Here is a 19,266-nt window from a genome sequence, read left to right on the forward strand (position 1 = left end):
CACTTTGGGAGGAACCTCCACTTTCATATTGCTAGAAGATCTGGTAATGCCCTGTGAATGTGAATATACATTATAGGCAGCAGAGCCCCTGGTGTTTCCCTGGCAATCTGAAGAAGTTAATGTCCCTCCTCAAAGGGCCTAACTTCATGCCTGAGAAAAATTTTAAGCACTGGGTTGGCTCACTGTGTAACATTTGCAAATACTTCAAGAGAGCCCTCTACGATCAGTCCTCGGACTTAGGACACAATTCGTTCCGGATAACCTAAATCAAAACCAATATTCTCACAGAAACAATGTGATAAATGGGGGATTGGCTCCTGAACCAAACTTGGATACCTTGCTTTTACAGAAATTCCTGAAAATGAGAATTCAGTCAATTATGGATGAATAGGCATTAGCATGTTTATATTATCGGAGATGTTCTCCATTAGGTAGCTGACTGACTTTACCAGAAATAAAATAGAACAGTGCTTGCAACAGAGAAAACCCTTATTTCTATATTTCTACACCTGAAAAGCTTATTGAAAAATTAAACCTGGAAAACTGTGTATACTCTGTAAAATTTTACTTTGGCAATGAAAATTGTCAAGTTACTAATCCAACCTAATGCTTCCATGATTTGTCAATTTAATGCATTTGGGTAACGAAGTGACATCACCAATCCACTCACTTGTAGATTCTGAATGTATTTTGCAATGGAAGATATGCGTGGTTGGAAGATTTGGTCATTTTAAAATTCATCATAAATCTTTTCTTCTGTGAGATTTCTCTTCTTCCGTCTCTGTAAGAAGCCTGGCATTTGCTTGGAGAATGGCACCAAGAGTCCTTTTTAGCCTGTCACTTGTGTGTGTGTCTGTCTTCATTAAACCCCTCACCACAAGCCCCAGATTTGGACACTGTTACATTTTTGGATTGACACTGGCATCCAGTATCCATTACCTTAACATTCCTGCGTGTGGTAGCCGGTAGCTGTGATTTCAAGCATTTGTCTAGCCCTTTGATTCAATGGCAAATGAACATTAAGCGAAGAAACATTTGTCATACAGATGTTGTAATTGAATTATAAAAATCATAACAATAAACACTATACTTTTATATTTACATTAGATTTTTACCTGCATTTAAAAAAATCTAACTGCTCTCCAAATCTTCTAGCAATCTGAAAGTGGAGGTTCCTCCCAAAGTGTTTGTTTTCTTACTAAAGCTATCAATCAGTGGTATTTAATGAGCAATTACTATGTATAGAGCAACGTTCTAAGTGCTTGGGACAGTACCATACAATCCAATACCAAGCTATTGTAGGCATCACGTTAATGGGGTACTATATCCTAACTGTGGGTGTTCATCAGAGATGTGCCAAAGGAATCAATCATATTTATTGAGCACTTACTGTGTGCAGAGCACTGTACTAAGTGCTTGGGAGTGCACTTACATCAGAGTTGGTAGACATATTCCCTGTCCGCAAAGAGCTTTCGATCTAGAGGGGGGCACAGACATTTAAATAAATTATGGCTATGTACATAACTGAGGGTGGGGTAAATATTAAATGTTTAAGGGCTAGATCCAAGTGCAAGGGTGACACAAAAGGGAGAGAGAATAGGGGAAATAAGGGCTCAACTGGGGAAGCCTCTTGGAGACAGTGTGATTTTAATAAGGCTTTGAAGGTGGGGTGAGTAGTGGTCTGTCAGGTATGAAGCAGGAGGGAGTTGCAGGCGTGAGGGAAGGAATTGGTGGCAAGATAGAAGAGATCGAGATAAAGTGAGTAAATTGGTGTTCGAAGAGCAAAGTGAGCGTGCTGAGTTGTAGGAAATCACAGGTTAGACTAGTAGTGGAGCCGGATTAGAACCCCGACCTGAGCCTGTGGTCTTTCCGCTGGGCCATGGGGCTGCTCAACGCCAGTGAACTAAACTTTAGGGAGATTTAAATTCAAACCGAAAGACGATTCTATTATTCTGTAGCTTTATCTTCACTTGACAGCAATCTACACTATATTTAAGGGGACAACTGCTCCAAGACCAAATTGGAACACAATGTATAATATCATTAGGAGATAATAGCTAGGTTTATGAGTTTGTGCTTCAGTGCAAGACTGAGGATAACCAAATTGTCTCATAATCCTATTAATGCCATTGGGCAGAAGACCCTATTCCACGACCTCCACATTTTCTTTGCCTACAAAAAGCCCCCCCCCACACACACACACCAAAAAAAAAAATCCATGTGGCCTAAAGGGAAGCAGTTTACCTAGCGGAAAGAGCAAAGGCCTGGGAGTCAGAAAACTTGGTTTCTAAACCCAGCTCTACAACTTGCCTGCTCTGTAGCTTTGGGCAGGTCACTTTATTTCTCTGTGCCTCAAGTTTCCTCAACTGTAAAATGGTGATTCAATACCTGCCCTCATTCCCATTTAGTCTGTGAACACCATGTGGGACAAAGACTATGTCCAACCTGCTTAACTTGTATCTACTCCAGCGCTTAAAACAGTGCTTGACACATGGTAAGCACTTAACAAGTACCATTAAAAAAAGTCAGAATAGCTTCAAACATAGCTTGGAGTTTGAGACTTTGACCCCAGAGTGAACCTTTATTTACCCCCCTCTTATACATGTGAGTAATCTTATGTTTTTAGAGTTGTTAATAATTGTTAAATAAGATTATCTCACACCTCCTCAAACTATATTTGCCTAAAAGAATGTTAGGCAAGGTCAGGACAGCATTTATTTGGAGAGAATTTTGAATGATATTTTCCCCCTGATTATTGAGGGACTTTTATGAAATCAAATGCTACAGAATATGAGAAGCAGCGTGGCTTAGTGGAATGAGCATGGGCTTGGGAGTCAGAGGTCATGGGTTCTAATCCTGGCTCCACCACTTGCCAGCTGTGTGACTTTGGGCAAGTCCCTTTACTTCTCTGTGCCCTCAGTTACCGCATCTGTAAAATGGGAATCGAGACTGTGAGCCCCACATGGGACAACATGATAACCTTATAACTAACACAGTGCTTGGAACAGTGGTTGGCACATAGTAAGTGCTTAACAAATACCATAATTATTATTATTATATTTAGTCAACTGGAGTGAGGAAAACCTTCACCTCTCCGCAGCTTAACCCTCTTTTCCCCCCATTTCCCTCTGCTCCTCCCCCTCTCCCTTCCCATCCCCTCAGCACTGTACTCGTCTGCTCAACTGTATATATTTTCATTACCCTATTTATTTTGTTAATGAAATGTACATCGCCTTGATTCTACTTAGTTGCCATTGTTTTTACGAGATGTTCTTCCCCTTGACTCTATTTGTTGCCTTTGTTCTTGTCTGTCTCCCCCGATTAGACTGTAAACCCATCAAACGGCAGGGACTGTCTCTATCTGTTGTTGACTTTTTCATTCCAAGCGCTTAGTACAATGCTCTGCACATAGTAAGCGCTCAATAAATACTATTGAATGAATGAATGAAAACACTTTGGGAAGCCCACCACTCAGTTTCATTTACTCCAGAGACATTGAGATGCAAGATTCAGAATGAGAAGAATAAAAGTCCCACTTATCGGTTTTGGGGGTTTTGTTGTTGTTCCAGAATAATCAGATATATTTTTTTTCCAAGAAAGAAATAGGTTAGCAGGGAAACAGTAAGAAAACTTGTTATAGTTTTCAGCCATTGTTCCTCTTTGAAATTGAACAGAGTCTATTAGTTGTTTTCTCACTTCTGCCTGCATCCTGCAAGACGGACACATATCTGAGAGCCTCAGAACAAGACTGGAGAGGCTCCTGGACCAGGTCTGTGCTAGGAGCAGTTTAGTTTTTAATTCACTTCCAAACAGCTGTGAGTTGTGATAGCATCTCAGCTGTCAAAATAGTACAACCCTCTTTGATTATTTGGGTTGTGTTTACTTATGTCTGTCTCCCTTCCCTCCTTCCCAACCCCTCCCCAGGTTAGAGTGTAAACTCCTTGGGGGTGGGGAGTTTGTCACTTTTTTGTGCTCTCCTTTTTGAAGTGCTTAGGACAGAACATTGCACCCAGTTGGCGCTCAATAAACAGCGTGGCTCAGTAGAAAGAGCCCGGGCTTGGGAGTCAGAGTCATAGTTCGAATGCCAGCTCTGCCACTTGTCAGAGATGTGACTTTGGGCAAGTCACTTAACTTCTCTGTGCCTCAGTTACCTCACCTGTAAAATGGGGATTAAGACTGTGAGCCTCACATGGGACCACCTGATTACCCTGTATCTACCCCAGCGCTTAGCACAGTGCTCTGCACATAGTAAGTGCTTAACAAATACCAGCATTACTATTATTATTATTATTAATAAATACTCCTAGTACTACTAAGGAGGGCAATTAGGAAAAGGGCATTCCCTGAGTTCTCTGAGGGCATTCACCGGTAAGGGAGGAGGCGTCGGCTTCCTCCTCTCGCCCCGTTGCCGCTTCCGCACTATCCCTCCTCCCCCCTCCCTCTCCTTCCCCTCCTTCGAAGCCCATATCATTCGCCTCTACCACCCACTCCAGTTACTTGTCGCCGTCATCTACCGCCCTCCCGGTCCCACCTCCGACTTCTTCAACCACCTTGACCCCTTTCTCACCTTCCTTCTCTCCTTCTCTCTGCCCACTCTGATCCTTGGAGACTTCAACATCCATACGGATGTACCCGACGACTCCTCTGCCGCCCGCCTGCTATCCCTCCTCGACTCTGCCGACCTCCTCCTCCACCATACCGCGCCCACTCACCGACTCGGTCACACCCTCGATCTCATCATCTCCTACCGCTGCACTATCTCCTCCCTCACCGACTCTGAAATCCCTCTCTCTGACCATAACCTTCTCACCTGCCTCATCTCTCACACTCCCTCCCCCTGCAAATCTTCGCTACTGCCCCACAGAGACCTCCGCTCTCTCGATCCTATCCGTCTTTCCAATAGCATCTCTCCTCACCTCGCCGCCCTGTCCTCTCTTCCCACTCTCGACGATCAGGTCTCCGCTCTCAACTCCACCCTCTCTACTCATCTCGACTCTCTCGCCCCCCTTTCCCTCCGCCGCTCTCGCTCCACTAACCCACAGCCCTGGATCACCTCCTCCGTCCGCCTCCTACGCTCCTATGCTCGAGCTGCCGAGCGCTGCTGGCGAAAGTCCAAGCACCAAGCCGACCTCACACACTTCAAATTTATCCTTTCCTGCCTTAACTCTGCCCTCTCCTCCGCCAGGCAAAGCTTCTTCTCCTCCCTCATCGACACCCATGCCCATCACCCCCGCCGATTGTTCCGGACCTTTAACTCTCTCCTTAGGCCCCCTGTTCCTCCCCCTCCCCCATCTCTCACCCCCAATGATCTGGCCACCTATTTCCTCACGAAAATCAACACGATCAGGTCTGAGCTCCCCAAAGTCACCCCTCCGCCTCTCCCCTCCCCCCCACCGACCCCCTCCCCTACTTTCCCATCCTTCCCTGCAGTATCCTCAGAGGAGATCTCCTCCCTCCTCGCAAGTGCCACCCCCTCCACCTGTGCCTCGGACCCCATTCCCTCTCACCTTCTTAAAACCATCGCCCCTGCCCTCCTACCTTCCTTAACTTCTATTTTTAACCACTCAATCTCCAAGGGCTCCTTCCCCTCTGCCTTAAAACATGCCCACGTCTCCCCCATCCTAAAAAAACCCGCTCTTGACCCCGCTTCCCCCTCCAGTTATCGTCCTATCTCCCTACTACCCTTCCTTTCCAAAATCCTAGAACGAGTCGTCTACAATCGATGCCTAGAATTCCTTAACTCCCATTCTCTCCTAGACCCCCTCCAATCTGGCTTCTGTCCCCTCCACTCTACCGAGACTGCTCTCTCTAAGGTCACTCATGACCTCCTTCTTGCCAAATCCAATGGCTCCTACTCCATTCTAATCCTCCTTGACCTCTCTGCTGCCTTTGACACTGTCGACCATCCCCTCCTCCTCCATACCTTATCTCACCTTGGCTTCACGGACTCTGTCCTCTCCTGGTTCTCCTCTCACCTCTCTGGCCGGTCATTCTCGGTCTCCTTCGCTGGAGCCTCCTCCCCCTCCCATCCTTTAACTGTTGGAGTTCCTCAAGGGTCAGTTCTTGGCCCTCTTCTGTTCTCCATTTACACTCACTCCCTCGGTGAACTCATTCGCTCTCACGGCTTTGACTACCATCTCTACGCAGATGACACGCAGATCTACATCTCCGCCCCGTCCTCTCCCCCTCCCTTCAGGCTCGCATCTCCTCCTGCCTCCAGGATGTCTCCACCTGGATGTCGGCCCGCCACCTAAAACTCAACATGAGCAAGACTGAGCTCCTCATCTTCCCTCCCAAACCCGGTCCTCTCCCAGACTTCTCTATCACCGTGGATGGCACGACCATCCTTCCCGTCTCTCGGGCCCGCAATCTCGGTGTCATCCTTGACTCGTCCCTCTCGTTCACCCCACACATCCTATCCGTTACCAAGACCTGCCGGTTTCACCTCTACAATATCGCCAAGATCCGCCCTTTCCTCTCCACCCAAACGGCTACCTTACTGTTACGGGCTCTCGTTATATCCCGGCTAGACTACTGTGTCAGCCTTCTCTCTGACCTCCCTTCCTCCTCTCTCGCCCCGCTCCGGTCTATTCTTCACTCCGCTGCCCGGCTCATCTTCCCGCAGAAACGATCCGGGCATGTCACTCCCCTTCTTAAACAACTCCAGTGGTTGCCTATCGACCTCCGCTCCAAACAAAAACTCCTCACTCTAGGCTTCAAGGCTCTCCATCACCTTGCCCCTTCCTACCTCTCCTCCCTTCTCTCTTTCTACCGCCCACCCCGCACACTCCGCTCCTCTGCCTCCCACCTCCTCACCGTCCCTCGGTCTCGCCTATCCCGCCATCAACCCCTGGGTCACGTCCTCCCGCGGTCCTGGAACGCCCTCCCTCCTCACCTCCGCCAAACTGATTCTCTTTCCCTCTTCAAAACCCTACTTAAAAATCACCTCCTCCAAGAGGCGTTCCCAGACTGAGCTCCTCTTCCCCCTCTACTCCCTCTGCCATCCCCCCTTTACCTCTCCGCAGCTAAAGCCTCATTTTCCCCTTTTCCCTCTGCTCCTCCACCTCTCCCTTCCCATCCCCACAGCACTGTACTCGTCCGCTCAACTGTATATATTTTCGTTACCCTATTTATTTTGTTAATGAATTGTACATCACCTCGATTCTATTTAGTTGCCATTGTTTTTACGAGATGTTCTTCCCCTCGACTCTATTTATTGCCATTGTTCTTGTCTGTCCGTCTCCCCCGATTAGACTGTAAGCCCGTCAAACGGCAGGGACTGTCTCTATCTGTTGCCGACTTGTTCATCCCAAGCGCTTAGTACAGTGCTCTGCACATAGTAAGCGCTCAATAAATACTATTGAATGAATGAATGAATTCTCCTCCCTGCCCCCACCTAGACCCTGTTTTGGGCCAGTTTGTGAAGAGGTCCCCATCTCACTGTTCCAGTACAGTCTTGTGTTAGGCTTGATCAGAGCCCAGCCCAGCTTGGTCTATTCCTTTAACTGCCAGGGAATCATTCAATCAGTGGTATTTATTGAGCGCTTACTATGTGTAGAGCACTGTACTAAGCACAGTGGCTAGAGGACGGGCCTGGGAGTCAGAAGGTCATGGATTATAATCCCGGCTCCATCACTTGTCTGGTGTGTGACCTTGGGCAAGTCACTTCACTTCTCTGGGCTTCAGTTCCCTCATCTGTAAAATGGGGATTGAGACTGTGGGCCCCATGTGTGACAGGGTCTGTGTCCAACCCAATTTGCTTGTATCCACCCCAGCGCTTAGAACAGTGCCAGGCACATAGTAAGCGCTTAACAGATACCCGAATTATGAGAAGCAGCGTGGCTTAATGTAAAGAGCACAGGCATGGGAATCGGAGGTCGGGGTTCTAATCCCGGCTCTGCCCCTTGTCTGCTGTGTGACCTTGAACAACTCACGTAACTTCTCTATACCTCAGTTACCTTATCCATAAAATATGGATTTAGACTGTCAGCGTGACTCAGTGGAAAGAGCACGGGCTTTGGAGTCAGAGATCATGGGTTCGAATCCCGGCTCTGCCACTTGTCAGCTGTGTGACTTTGGGCAAGTCACTTAACTTCTCTGTGCCTCAGTTACCTCATCTGTAAAATGGGGATTAAGATTGTGAGCCCTACGTGGGACAACCTGATTCCCTTGTATCTACCCCAGCGCTTAGAACAGTGCCCTGCACATAGTAAGCACTTAACAAATACCAACATTATTATTATTATTTACTATGTGGGACATGGATTGTGTCCAACCCGATCAACTGTACATTGCTTGGCACATAGTAAGCACTTAATAAATACCAGAAATGAAAAAGTATTAGCCCAGCATTTGCTGCCTTGGTTCTCGGATTATTTTGAATATTGTATTAAGCACTTACTAAGTGCTGGGAACTGAGCTAAGCGCTGGAGTAGATCCAAGAAAATCGGGTTGGACATAGTCCTTGTCTCACATGGGACTCACAGTCTTGATCCCCATTTAACAGATGAGGTAACTGAGGCACAGAGAAGTGAAGTCATTTGCTCAAGGTCCTAGAGCAGACAAGTGGAGGAGCTAGGATTAGAACCCATGACCTTCTGACTCCCAGGCCCCCAGGCTTTATCCACTATGCCACACTGCTTCTTAGGTAGAGATGTGCATTTCTTTAATGTGGTTTTTAAGCTCCAGGATGTCATGGCTCTAGCCAATAAAGTCACTTCTATCCTCTTGCCTCAGAAAATCTTCAGAAGTTCATGAACAAAAGACTCTGATTGTCTTTTGATTTGTCCTATGCCACAAAACCCCTGTCGATGAGTACACATTTCAGAAAGGTACCCTAGAGAGACAGTATGACTCCAGTTTTTAAAGTAACTGAGAGTATGTGGAAATCACATGTTAATGGTTATAATTTATTCATGAGTCGTGTCCTAAAATACCTTGCTCATAACTAATTTACAGTCACCCTGGGAGTAGCATTGCACCACATTTTAGATTCTAAAATGATTTCCTTCATCTAGACAGGCTTTGTGTTGAGCTAAAAACAAGGACTTCATTTAATCGTATGATTAAAAAAACTTCCAATCTCTAAATGTCAGTAGCATTTTCTTTTGAAAAGTGTTGCGTTTCTCTTATAATAAAAGCAATTTGAAGTTCCTTCTGGTAAGCTTCAGAGATGAGATGAAGTCTATTCCACTGCAGTATTTTCCAAGTAATGCAATTTAGTTGTTTGCTCTCCACTAACAGTGTAAAGCAATCAGTAATTGATTATTAAATATCCAAAAAGGTGCAAGAGTTCTCCCTTTTGGTTGACACATATGGGAATTTGCTCTGTTTAAAGTGAACTCAAATATTCCAAAACTGATTATCTTATGAATTATCCGGGCCCCTTGTTTCTTCCCCTCTCTCTCGATGCCCACCACTTAGCCAGAATGCTTAAAGAAATATCGTTATTTAATTTGCAAAAGAAAGTTTGGGGGGAAACTTATTAACCACTGAACTGTATGAAGTGTTAATTTAAGGACAATTGTAAAAGGGAGCTGTTTTCCAGCCCCCAGTGAATCAGTGGTATGTATTGACCGCTTACTGTGTGCAGCACTAAGCACTTGGGAGAGTACACTATAGCAGAGTAGGAAGATCCATTCCCTGCCCTCAGGGAGTTTACCGTATAGACAGGAAGGCAGACATTAATATAAGTGAGTAAATTACAGATCTGTACCATAAGTGCATTGGGGTGGAGAATGTAAGTATACGAAAGGGATTTACATTGTAGCAAGAGAGACTGTTAGACACAGAGAAGAATTATTGTCAGGGTCGCTAAACCCCAATACCATCTATTTACCGAAACTTCCTTCGGTGAAGGGCCCTACCCTCCCTGGTTATTGAATTGTAGGATCATTGGCATAATCAGTGTATGTAAACGGAGTCATTTGTCCCCCATAATTTAGAGGCACTCCTTCTTGGAAGCCAGAATTCCTGCTTGGGGATTCCATGACTTTAGAATTCTGAGTCCTCATCCTCACAGTTTCTGGCAGCTCAGGGCTGGGCTGGGATGATATCTGCCTCGGGCAGCTGACTCAGCTTCCTAAACTATTTGCCACTCAGAAGACTGTTTTGTTCTGTGCTTTTAGGGCCAAAAATAGTTACATCAATAGATGTCTCTGGGCCAGTAGGTCTGAGCCGTGATCCAGGAAAGGAGGTTTCGGTGATCGTTTTCTGTATAATCTTCTCATCTGGGGCCTTGGGCCTTACCTCATGTTCCATTAACAAGCAGGATGTCATTCCATTTCACCCAGAGTTGGTTCAAAGGGGAGAATCAGTTGAGAAGCACTTGCTCAGGTGTGGTTTTTTTTTTCCGTATGATTTACCCAGGCATAATGCTTGGGATAGCTTCTCTAAACATGACCAATTTGGATAGTAAAGGTCGTTGCTACGCACAGCCATATCTGTAATGAGTGAGAAGTGGAGCAGGGAGCATCCTGCCTGCCAAAACCCAGTATCCTATATGAAGCAGCGAGGCAGAGACTCGGGATTTCTAGATCTCTTCCTTGAATTCATTCATCAGTCACATTTATTGAGCACTTACTGTGTGCAGAGCACTGTACTAAGCGCCTGGGAAAGTAGTAATAGAAAAGCAGCGTGGCTTAGTGGAAAGAGCCTCGACTTGGGAGTAAGAGGTCATGGGTTCTAATCCCGGCTCTACAACTTGTCTGCTGTGTGACCTTGGGCAAGACACTTAACTTCTCTGGGCCTCAGTCACCTCATCTGCAAAGACGGGGATTAAAAAATGTGAGCCCCACATGGGACAATCTGATTATCCTGTATCTACCCCAGCGCTTAGAACAGTGCTCTGCACATAGTAAGCGCTTACAATGTCAACTCTTTCTCTTTCCAACTCCCCATTCCATATTGTATTTTAAATGTCTGTCTCCCCTCCTAGTCTGTAAACTTCTTGAGACCAGGGAACATTTCTACCAACTCTATTGTACTGAACTTTCCCAAGCACTTAAGTGCAGAACTCTGTGCATCATAAATGCAGAATAAACACCACTGACTGATTGCTTGATTAACCAGATACTGCTTGTCAAACGGGATCCTTGTTTGAATCACTTTGGGCAAACAGAAAATGAGGTAGAATTTTTCCAGTAGCAGTTACTGTCATTATGGAATTATTTTTAAGACCGATTAAGGTCTTCTTATGGTATACTCCACTTTGGAATACAAACCAAAAAAGGGTTATGTGAATGTTCCTTTGCCAGAATAAATTCAGGGGAATTTAAGGGCCTAATCTCAACGACTGGCTTAATCATGAACTGGGGGTGGGAGTCAAGTCAGTCAGTTGCAGATCTCTTATAAGGCACATCAGCTAAGGTTTCTTTAACTTTGGAGTGTCCGTTTTCTTTACATTATGCTAAAGTATCACTGGCAAAATCATTCAGTAATCCAAAGCCCTGGGGTCTGAATTCAGGCTGTCAGAATGGCCCAAATATAGCTGTTGCTGGAGCAAGCTTCTGGCAAACAATCAGCCGGCTCTCTTTATCACTGTCCAGAGGCCCCACTCCTTGGGAGTGAGGAGTGCTAAGAACAGCAGAGAGATCATTAGCCTGTCCAGCTATGGCTGTGTTGTGGCCGATAATGAGAAAATTGCAGATAACCCCAAGCTAAGCTTTAAACACAAAACTCGATTGACTTCATCGGGCGACATTTGATCGAGTGTGCTTTCTGAATACACCCAGGTCTTCTTTAATGAAGGGGTTGGGTTCTTGCAAAACCCCGCATTAATGATCACTGTTGTCATGGAACAAATCCTATCTTTTAACACTGTAGTGCACTGCAACCAAACAGGCTCATGTTGCCGGACCAATGTTCCCTTGTTCCCTGAACAGCGTGACCACCAAAACATGAAGTGAAAACTCACAGTATGGCAGGACTTCATGTACTGTGAGTGACTAGTACTGAACTTGACAGAAAAACAGAGTGCAATGAATTCCTTAGCTGAAACCACCAATGTTAAATATTGAATGCATACTGTGAACTGAGCACTGTGCTAATTTGCTTAGAAGAATACAGAAGTGTAAAATGGCATGAAACCTGACCTCAAGGATCTTACTGCCCAAATATAGAGTTATAAATGAGAAAAGAAAATGGATAGGTAGCTAGATGAGGATGTTTGCAAAGTGAGGTCTGTAAATCAGTATGTACAGAAGTGCTACGGGTGGGTGTAAGTGTGTACTTGGTCCAGAAATGTGAGGCCAAAATCAGGAAGGGCATAATTTAGGGAGAAGAAGAATTAATCAGGGAATGTCTCCTGAAGGAGCTAATGGAACAAACCGTTATTAGAAGAAACAAGAAAAGCTAATCATCTGTAATTGTTGACACATGAATTTGGAGTTCCCAGTCTCAAATACAGAAAACTCATTTCCCCCCTTTGCCTCAGTCAATCAATTGGAATTACAGAGTGCTTACAGTGTGCATAGCACTGTATTAAGCGCTCATATGCTGTAACAGACTTGGTAGACATGTTCCCTGCCCAAAGAGTTTACAGCCTCGAGAGAGAGACATTCAAATAATTTAGATATGTTCCATAAGGTCTGTGGGGCTGAGGATGAGATGAATAAAGGATATAAATCCAAGAGCAAGAGTGATTCAGAGGGAGTGGGAGTAGGGGAAGTGAGGGCTTAGTCAGGGAAGGCCTCTAGGAGGAGATATGGTTTTTATAAGGCTTCAAGGGTGAGAAGAGTTGTATTCTGCCAAATATGAAATGGGAGGGAGCTCCAGGTCAGAGGCAGGATGTGGGCGAGGGGTGGGCATCAAGATAGATGAGATGGAGGTACAGCGAGTAGGTCGGTGTTAGAGGAGTGTAGAGAGCAAGCAGGGCTGTGGTGGGACTCAGTGAGATAAGGAGAATGAGTTCTTTAAAGCCAATGGAAAGGAGTTTCTGTTTGATGTGGAGGTGGCTGGGTAACCCCTGGAGGTTTTTGAGGAGTGGAGAAACCTGGACTGAATGGTTTTGTAGAAAAATGATCCGGACAGTAGAGTGAAGGTAGGGGCTGGAAAGGGGAGAGACAGGAGGCCAGTAGTCGATGGGATAAGTGCTTGGACCCGCAAAGTAGCAATTTAGATAAAGGACGGATTTTAGCGATGCTGTGAAAGTTGAACCTATAGGAGTTGCTGACAGACTGAATATGTGGGATGAGCGAGAGAGAGGGGTTGAGAATAATGCCAGGGTTATGGGCTTGAGACAGGGAGGAGGTGGGGCTGTCTACAGTGTTGGGGGAAAAAGAGAGGACAGAGATTGGGTGGGAAGATGAAGACCTTTGTACTTGATAAATCTGAAGTGTCGGCAGGATATCCAAGTAGGGATGTCCCGAAGGAACGAGGGAATACGAGGTTGCAGAGAAGAAAAGATCAGGGCTGGAGATGTAGATTTGGGAATCGTAAGCATAGAGGTGGTAGTTGAAGCCATGGGAATAAATGAGTTCTTTAAGGGAGTGAGCATTAGAGAATAGAAGGGGACCAAAAACTGAGCCTTGAGGGACTCGCACAGTTTGGGTAGGGGGGAGGCAGAGGTGGAGGCCAACAAGAGCCTGGAGAATGAGTGGCCAGAGAGATAGGAGGAGAACTAGGAGAGGACAGTGTCAGTGAAGCCAAGGGTTGATAATGTTTCCTGGAGAAGGGGTGGTTCACAGTGTCCAAGGCAACTGAGATGGAGGAGGATTTGGATGGAGTAGAGGCAGTTGGATTTGGCAAGAAGGAGATCACCGGTGACCTTTTGAGAGGGTGGTTTCCATGGAGTGAAGGGGGCAGAAGTCAGATTGGAGAGAATCCCTCGAAATACTTTATCAAGACTCCTGGTGGCCATTTTTAGGTATTTGGAAGCCTCAGTCTCAAAGAGACCAGGAACAACCCTTAACATAGTTTCAGGTCATTTGCTGTATTTATGGTTGTACAATTTTCACAAAACTGTTGGCCAATTGTTATATTTTGTCATTTCAGTTTAATTGTAAGTTCCTTGTGGGCAGGGAATATGTCTGCCAACTCTGTTGTTTTGACCATTCCCAAGCACTTAATACATTGCCCTGCGTATAAATAAGCACTCTGTCAGGAGCCCCCGGCCCATACCGACCAGGACTTTCCAGGATCAGGGTAGCCTCAGTGACACATAGAGAGTCAGGCTGCACCACCAACCACCAAGATTACTGTGGAAAGCTTTTTACTTAGTTTTACCAACGTGCAAGGGAGTGACACACAGTCTCGCTCACTCATTCCCCCAAGGGTGCAGTACCAGTCTGCTGGTCAAGGAGCCCGTTCTGCCGATCCTGTGGCAGAAGGTTGGGAGAAGTTCCGGCGACAAGGACCGCTGATGCTGCAAGCCTCCTCCGCACGTCGCTTCCCCTGAACGCTGCTGCCTTCTGCTGCTTCTCCTGTTTCCTTTGAGTGCTGCTCTCTCCTGCCTCTCCCTGCTTCTGCTTCCTTTGCTTCCTAAATGCCTGCTTCTGCCTGCTGCGCCCCGCATACTTCCTTCCTGAATCCTTGCTGTCTGCGTGCTTCCTCACCGTTCAGTCATTCATTCATTCATTCAATCATATTTATTGAGCGCTTACTCTGTCTCTCTGTCAATTAGGGACAGAGACATTCTAACCAACCATGTAGATTAGCTGTAAACAAAGGGCTAGCATGGGGATGATATGCAGAACTTCTTTTCTGAAGGAATTCACAGACACTCCAATGCCTCTGGTATTGAGGGTGATGACCAGCACGAGGAACCTCACCAAGCGGTCGGGCTTCACAGCAGAAGAGCAGACAGTTAGTCTACGATGCAACCAGGAAAGGAAGTCACCCACCCATTTATTTTGTTAATGAGGTGTACATCCCCTTGATTCAATTTATCATGATAATGTTGTCTTGTTTTTGTTTTGTTCTGTTTTGCTCTGCTGTCTGTCTCACCCGGTTAGATTGTGAGCCTGTCATTGGGCAGAGATTGTCTCTATGAGTTGCCAAATTGTACATTCCCAGTGCTTAGTACAGTGCTCTGCACATAGTAAGTGCTCAATAAATACTATTGAATGAATACCTCAAACAGCTGTTCAGAGCTTCCTCTCCCTCCCTCTCCACCATCCAGCTCTGGGGCCAGTATTACTAAGGAGCCCTTTATTTTCCCGTCACCTACCTGGGCTCAGGCTTATTTGTACCCATCTTCGGCTCTCAGCTGAATGTTTTTATTCAATTATTAAATATGTTTACATTTATCTCCCCCGTAAGTGTAGGCTGTGGGCCGAGAATGTATCACTTCTTCATTTTGTACTTACCAAGCACCTCATACATCGACTACTCAGATCCAAAAAGAGTCATTTCCAAGAATCTCTTGATTAAAAAAACCAAACTGGTAGTAGTAGCAGTAAAAATAATAAAAGTAATAATTATGATGATAATAATAAAGTAGTGGTGTTTGTTAAAGACTTACTATGTGTACTGTACTAAGCACTAGGATAGATGTAAAATCCTCAGGTTGGACACATTGGATTCACCAGTCTGAGTAACTGCTTTTGTGGTTTTAGACTATAAATGCAAATCCTGGAAGTCTACACCTAAAGTTTGAAGGAGAATGTTACTTTGATGTGTTGGTAGTTTTGTACAAAGGAACACATTTTGATGAGCTTTTGCTAGGCTTCTAAGTTTCAAAAGAAAGAACCGGGAACAAGCCCCCTAATGTTTTTTCTCGAATTGGCATTCGTGATGCTCTCTCCATCTTAAAAGCCTCTCTGAAATCACAACCCCTCCAGGAGGTCTTCCCTGATTAACTTTTCCTCTTCCTAGATCATATCTCCTCAATGCCCTCCTCATTATTCGTACATCAGCTGTGCCGTCGGGCACCCCCACTGACCTTTAGCATGTCTGTATACACAGATTTACCCTTCTGTGTAAGCACTTACTCATCTGAATAGCCATTTGTTTTTTCTCCTATCAATTATTTTGTGCTGCCTTTTTTTTGAAATGTACTTATTATGTGTCAAGCACTGTTCTAAGTACTGGGATAAATACAAGTTAATCAAGACGGACTCAGTCCCTGTCCCATATGGGGTTCGCAGTCCAAGTAGGAGGGAGAACAGGTATTGAATCCCCTTTTTGCAGGTGAGGAAACTGAGGCATGCAGAAGTTAAGTGATTTGCCCAGGGTCAAACAGCAAACTCTCAGGCCCGCGCTCTTTCCACTAGACCTGGCCTCCACCTCTGCTAGGCTTAAGCTTCTCGAGGGCGGGGATTGAATCTTCTAACTCTATTGTCCTCTCCTGAGGGCTTAACACACAGTTGGTCCTCAGTCTATATTACTGAAATGTTAACGCATCTTTTTGACTTTGAGCTGAAAGGGTCTCATTGCTCTTGAAGTGTTAGTGCTATTGCTTTTTGGGGTGGGCATTTGAATTTCCAATCCCTGATGTCCCTGGGGAAGATGGATAATCTTTCCTGTTGAAATGAATGTGATCTGCTTTGTGTGCACATTTCCTGACATGTACTCACAGCTACAGTGATGTGCAGCAATTGGTGTCTGCATATAATCGCACATTAAGCACACTTAGGAATGTAATATGCAAGTAGATTCAGATTCTATTCAAAAACTCTTTTTGAGAAAATCAGGAAGAACCTAGAGCCTCAGAGCGTGAAGAACGGGGGATCTGAAAAATGCTTGTCCAGAATCAGAGTTCCACATCACTTACATACTTGTCCATAATTTATCTTACTGCGTTTCTCTCCCTCTAGTCTGTGAGCTCACTGTGGGCAGGGAATGCGTCTTCCAAATCTGTTGTACTATACTCCCCGAGTGCTTAGTACAGCACTCTGCATGCAGAAAGCACTCAATAAATACCACCGATTGAAAATGAGATCATTTAAAATCTGTAGTGTTCTATCTGATTTGTCAAATTATGCAACCCATAAACAAATCCTTTATACTTGCCTAATATTTCTTTTGATTTTGACTGGCTTGTATATTTATGAAATCCTTCAGACACATGTCATTATTTCCACATTGCCCAAGGGAGATTAATGAAACGCAGAATTATTACAGTACACAATGAGTACAGTTTTTCCTGTGGACTATAAACTCATTTTTCATGGTTTGGTGTCTTTATGGTATTTAAGTGGTTACTAGGTGCCAGACGCTGTACTAAATACTGGGATAGATAAGCAGGAGGCCTTCCCAGCCTGAGCCCTCCCTTTCCCTCTGCCCCTCCTCCCCTCCCCATTCCCCCTACTCCCTCCCTCTGTTCTACCCCCTTCCCCTCCCCACGGCACTTGTGTATATTTGTATATATTATTTATTTCTCTGTTTTATTAATGATGTGCATATGTCTATGATTCTATTTATCTTGATGGTATTTATGCCTACTTGTTTTGTTGTCTGTCTCCCCCTTTTAGACTTTGAGCACATGGTTGGGCAGGCACTGTCTCTATCTATTGCCCAACTGTACATTCCAAGCATTTAGTACAGTGCTCTGCACATAGTAAGCGCTCAATAAATACGACCGAAGGAATAAATGAACAGATCATCAGATTAGACACAGTCCCTGTCTCACATAGAGCTCACAATATTAATCCCCATTTTCCAGATGATGTAACCAAGGCACAGAAAAGTTAAATAATTTGCTCAAGGTCACCCAGTAGACAAGTGATGGAGTCAGGATTAGAACCCAGATCTTCCGACTCCCGGGACTGCACTCTTTCCACTAATCCACGCTGCTCCCTCTCGAGGGCAGGGAATGCACCTACCAACTCTGTTATATTGTACTCTCCCAAGCGCTTAGTTCAGTGTGTTGCACACAGTTCGCCGACTGATTTCCTGTCAGGAGATTAAGGTATAGTTTCTGAATGGAGGCAGAAAGTCCACTGAGATTCATGACCTCGAATATGATGGCAGAGCTGGGTTGTGTGTTGAGACCTTTCTGATGATTTTCCATTTCACAAACGGTGTGTGTGTAATTCTTTCTGAGTGTCCAGTTTTTCTTTGACAGGATGTAAAAAAAAAAAAAATTAAAGAATCATTCTCCTAGCGAGGAAAGGTAGTTGTGGTGAGCAGTAAGGAGACTTTAAAGTGTCACTTTTCTTAAAACGTTTAAGGCCCTGGTTCTGAAACAGCAGGGAAAAATATGTTGTTTGAATCTACAGTGCGAGTCACCTGTGCAGACTACTTCTTGGGAGAGTACAGTACAGTTAGTAGACATAAGCCCTGCCCTCAAGGAACTTACAGTCTAGTGGGGGGACAGACACTAAAATAAATGACAAATTTTCAGAAGGATAGAGTAGAAATATGTACATAAGTGCAATGTTAGCGGCAGTGACTGGGTGATATGGAAGTGCTTGGCTTAGTGGAAAAGAGCCCGGGCTTGGGAGTCAACGATCGTGGGTTCTTATCCCGGCTCCACCACTTATCAGCTGTGTGACTTTGGGCAAGTCACTTAACTTCTCTGTGTCTCAGTTACCTCATCTGGAAAATGGGGAGTAAGACGGGGAGCCCCACGTGGGTCAACCTTGATTACTTTGTATCCACCTCAGCGCTTAGAACAGTGCTTGGCACATAGTAAGCGCTTAACGAATACCATCATCATTACTAATATTATTATTTTTAGGTAGCAGTGGGGTGATTTAAGGTGGGGCGTTGAGAGATTAATGAGAGAGGGGCTCCTCCAGGAAATGTGATTTCTGAAGGACTTTGAAGATGGGGAGAACAGCATCTACCCTTTCTTGCAAAAAGGAGGATGTGAGCAAGAGGTTGATGGCAGGAGAGACAAGGATGAGGCACAGTGAGTAGGTTGGCTCGAGAGGAATGAAGCGTGCGAGATGGGGTGTAAAAAGGGAGGGGAGCAAGGAGAAGTTGGAGCAAGATAACCGATTGCCTTAAAACCAGCTGTCAGAAATTCCTGCTCGATGTACAGTGGAATGGCTTTTGAGGAGCAAAGTGAATCATGGAGTGGAGAGGGTCAAGACTGGAGGCAAGGAGGTCTGCAAGGAGGCTGATGCAGTAGTCAGATTGAGAATATAACAAATGCCTTCCCTGACTAGCTCCCTATTACCCCATCCTATCTGTCTTCCCCTTTGTGTCACCTATGAACTTGGAGTGTGCCCCTTAATCATTTTGATACCTCATCCCCAGCCCCACAGCACTTGGGTCCATCTTCGTACAATCTGCCGCTTCCCCTATCCATAATTTATTTAAATGACCGTCTCCCTCCCTAGACCGTGAACTCCTGGAGGTCAGGGATCATGCCTACCAACT

At 45.2% G+C, this 19,266-nt stretch overlaps 1 protein-coding gene across 2 annotated transcripts in view; it reads left to right on the forward strand.

Moving 5' to 3' along the window:
* Positions 1–19,266, forward strand: part of CCDC92 (coiled-coil domain containing 92) — a 43,284-nt gene that overhangs the window by 13,410 nt on the left and 10,608 nt on the right. The window lies entirely within an intron of this gene.

This window comes from Ornithorhynchus anatinus, chromosome 2, assembly GCF_004115215.2.
Source record: "Ornithorhynchus anatinus isolate Pmale09 chromosome 2, mOrnAna1.pri.v4, whole genome shotgun sequence".
In the NCBI taxonomy this organism is placed as follows: domain Eukaryota; kingdom Metazoa; phylum Chordata; class Mammalia; order Monotremata; family Ornithorhynchidae; genus Ornithorhynchus; species Ornithorhynchus anatinus.